The sequence below is a fragment of the Solanum verrucosum genome, unplaced genomic scaffold (assembly GCF_900185275.1).
Source record: "Solanum verrucosum unplaced genomic scaffold, falcon-dt-bn FXZP01000252.1, whole genome shotgun sequence".
NCBI lineage: Eukaryota > Viridiplantae > Streptophyta > Magnoliopsida > Solanales > Solanaceae > Solanum > Solanum verrucosum.
Window position 1 is genome coordinate 1,050,057 of NW_026019988.1, and position 4,481 is coordinate 1,054,537.

Sequence of the window (4,481 nt, forward strand, 5' to 3'; positions counted from 1 at the left end):
GTACGTGAACCATTTTAATCCCGGGATAAAACACAAAAATGACCAAAGTTGCCCTTCTCCAAATTTTTTTAATTTTTTTTTTTGAAATATAATTTATATATTTACAAAATTACATAAAAAATATTATAAGTCGCAATAGTTAATCTTAAAAAAATTAAAAAAAAACTCTGGTAAAATAATAATAATTCTTTGACGGTTTAAATAATACTCCCTCCGTATCATTTTATATGTCATCCCTTTCTATAAATAGCTGGACCACAATACTTGTCATTTTATAAAATTTATGCATAAATTACCATATTTTGCCTATTATACCCTTGATAGAATAGTTAATTAATCTTGTCATTTATTAATAAAGTTGACTTACGAAAACATTAAATAAGGATAGAAGGGTAAAGTTACATCACTTCTTTATGCAAGTGCAAAGTAAAAATGTGACATATAAAATTGGATGGAGGGAGTAACTAATATAATTCTTTTGGACATGAATGTCCTTGATGATATCATTCATGACATCAACAAAACATACAAAATTCAAAGCTAGAATGTGAATTCATTTATTATTTACATTGTATTCTTCAAACAAAGGGGCTTTGGACCCTTTAAGTCTTCCAACTATGACCAACTTGATTATAGATCTAGCCCTCCATTTATCCATAAGCATCATTTTAATATTTTATTTTAAATATCAAAATCGCTTATTTTTTTTCATTCTAATTTATGTGGTTATAATTAATTGGTCGATTTAAAATTTAAGAGTTTTTATTTTATTTTAATTGAAATTTGTGATCTTAAACTGTTATAAGATTTTTGTGACTATAAAGACATGTAATGTAAGAATAAAATGAGACGTTTAACATTGACTTGTATCCGGATATAAAAATGAGTCGTTATATTCTTTTCGGAACTAAAGTAAGTAATTAAGAAAAAGAATGTCACATAAATGAAACAAAAGAGAAAGTCTTTGCATAGTGATAAAATTGTTATAGTGTGACCAATAGTGTTTTATGAGTTCAAAATGCAAAAATAACCTCTCACAAAAAATATAGTAAGACCGCGTACATTCCACACGTGACTTAAAAATTATTGTTATGCAATCAGGGACTTACGAGCTCAAGACATGAAAATAACTTTTCGCTAAAATAAAAGGTAAAACTACTTGCATCAAAACATGATCTGATCTTTTTCAAGATTCCATCATAACATGAGGAGCTTAATACATTGAATTGTCCTTCTATTTTCACATTATTTCCTCTATATAAAGGAGGACCAATGAGTTAGTATTTCACTTCATAACCATAAAATATTCAAATATAGCTTATAGTCTCCCCTCTCCACTAGTGCCAATGGCAAGAACCACACTAACATTTTTTGCCCTTTTCATTGTTTTATCATCACTTTGCTTCAACCCAATTGATAGCTCAAGGGATATTGCTTTTGATAATCCAATTACTCAAAGAACCCTCTTATCCCAAAAGACAAGTGATATTCATCCTGATCTCATTGCTGATTGTCAAGTTTGTATGGAACAATGTGGTTCTTGTACTTGTTGCATTGCAAAATTGAAGCATTAATATTACTTATGTTGTAATATTATATGTTTTTTCGATATGACTTTTTTATTACTATATTTGATTTTAATATGTTTTACGTGAGCAGAGAATCCATCAGAAACAACTTCTCTATCTTCACAAGGTAGAAGTAAGATTACGTACACAAAACTTTCCCAGACTTCAATCACTTGTGCGATTACAATAAACATGTTGTTGTAATATTATATGTTAATTGTAGCCAAATATATGCACTTATACTTATAAATGTAATGTCTCTCTCCTAATTTCTTTCATTAGATCGAATAAATATTATGAAATTCATTTTCATGAAAAAGTCATTTTCTAGTGTTTGGTGGAGAAAATCACGACTTCCCTTACTTAAGAGGAGGATTTTTTTATTTTTTTATTTTTATAATTATCTTCATTTAATGTATCTTTAATGTTAATTTCTCAAATTAACACTTAAACATTATTATTAATATTTATTACTTAAACATTTCATCATATTATTATTATTATTATTATTACTTTATTGTCGACTTCAAAATAATCACAAGAATCTTGAAAAAAGAAAAAAGACCAAAAAATTATCAACAATGCCTATAAATAAACAACTTGCATGAAGGAAATTAATATCAATAACTTGAATATATCTCAACCATGGCAAAAATACTTCAATTTTTCACAATTTTCTTAATGACCCTTTTCTTACTTTGTAACTCGTCATCTAATTATGACAAATCAATAGTTACTGGTGATGATGGTAAATTAACATCGTCTAAAATTGTTGAAAATTATAATGATATTAGTAGTGCATCGATCAAAGAAAGTTTCAAATGAATTGCGAAGACGAAGAATGGAGGGTTGCCCTTGCTATCCTTGTTGTGCTTTCCCATGTCCATGTTCTTCTTAAAAGAGGAATGTTTCATGATCTTTGTTGTTGTGTTTTTGATAAAACTTTGTTTTTAGAATAAGATTTGGAGTTTTATGTATAAAATAAATTGATCATGTCATTGGTTTGGTGGATATGTATGTGAAAAACTTATATGGTGTAAATTAATTAAGTCATTTTGAAAATAAATCATTTAATTTTGCAATATAGTATGTGTTTATTTGACATTGCATCTTCATTTCCCTCCTTGTTTTTCTTTTATCAAGTTTAACTTGTATAGACTGATAAATAATCAGAGGCGTATCCAGGATTTATAAATAATGGGTGCACTATTACAAAAAGGTGGATCTAAGACATAAATTTCATCGATTTGGTTCTTTTTACTGAAAATCATTAAAATGTTAAAATTATACGTCAAAAATTAACTTTTATCTATCCAAACCAATTACAAAATCTTAGAAAGAAAACTACAACAAGAAATAAAAGATTCAAATTTCTAACCTCACCTAGAGAGGTGCACCCAATCATCACCGTACAACATTATATGATACTTCGAGTGTGAGTTCACACATCTATATTTCAATATTTTAAAAAAATATAACACTATTATATATAATTTTGGGAGGGGACCATGGGTTCACGTGAACTCGGTGACCCCCTCCTATATACACCCCCCCTGCCGACAGTGGCAGAGCCACCTTAGAGTTAGGAGGTTCATCTGAATTCCCTTCAACGAAAAAATATATTATTTATAGGAAAAATTACTGAAATACACGTCTTATGTTTTCCTTATTTCCAATATCCCCTTCTATTTCTAAAAACTTCTAAAATAACTTATTTCTTTAATGTATCCGAGCTACATATTAATGTATCTGAGCCAGTATTTAATGTATCCGAGCTACATATTATGTATTCGGTATATTTTATAATGTATCCGAGCTACATATTATGTATCTGAGCTAGTTTTTAATGTATCCGAGCTACATATTATGCCGGTTTATGTTATAATGTATACGAGCTACATATTATATATCCGGTGGTTTATGTTACTTTTAAGGGATTAATGTAATTACAAACTAAAGAGGGATAGATTGTAATTTCATATTAAAACTATGTGATTCCTAAAATTTATCCTTATTTCTATATGGTTAAAATAATTTTTTAGGTATATATATATATATTAGATTTCGAACCCCCTTCAACTACTTCGTGTGTCTATTTTTTCAGATTTTGAATCCCTTTATTAAAAATTCCGGCTCCGCTACTTCCTACCGATAATTAGAAAAGAATTTGTATATTATTAGGTATGTATGTCATCTAAAAGATAGTTAGAAAACATGTTAGTGATCATAATGAGTGAATCAAGTTATAGAAAAATAAGACAATTAATCGATCTACAACAAGTTGAAGTATAGTGGCACCATAAAATTCTTTTAAATTGACGGTGTATGTTATAAACCGAGGGAAATACAAGTATACAAATATGAAAATATAGTCTAACGCACCTCTCTATAACAATATTTCATCAAAGCAATCATTTTTTAATATGAAAATTGATCTTACTTGTTATATTATATATTCTTTATAAAAATATTTTGCGATAGCAAAAACAAATTATCGAAATAAACGATCCTATTATAGAGAAATTTGATTATATTTAAAAAAAAAGTATTCAATTAATTACAATATAAAGGAAGGATACTTCAATTCACAACAAGCACCAGTGGTCTAGTGGTAGAATAGTACCCTGCCACGGTACAGACCCGGGTTCGATTCCCGGCTGGTGCATATTTTTTTCTCTTTTTATTTTATAAATAAAACTCAATGTAAAATATTTTTAGACATGGTTTTTAACATTTTTACTTTATTAAGTTTAGATAGGTTATAATAACATTTATTTTCTTAAATAAAAATATGAACGAGGGTTATAATAGTCCTACGATAAACCAATAAAAAGATATTGAAAAAGGGTAATCGGGCCTATCAGTGAGTAAAGTATTCCTCATTCATGCAGGATCCGGGGAAGGATATTAATT

At 28.1% G+C, this 4,481-nt stretch overlaps 1 non-coding gene across 1 annotated transcript; it reads left to right on the plus strand.

The window, feature by feature from the left end:
* Positions 1–4,162: 4,162 nt before the first annotated feature.
* On the plus strand, positions 4,163–4,233 carry TRNAG-GCC (transfer RNA glycine (anticodon GCC)). The gene has a single exon. It is a non-coding gene; the product is annotated as a tRNA-Gly (tRNA).
* Positions 4,234–4,481: the final 248 nt, after the last annotated feature.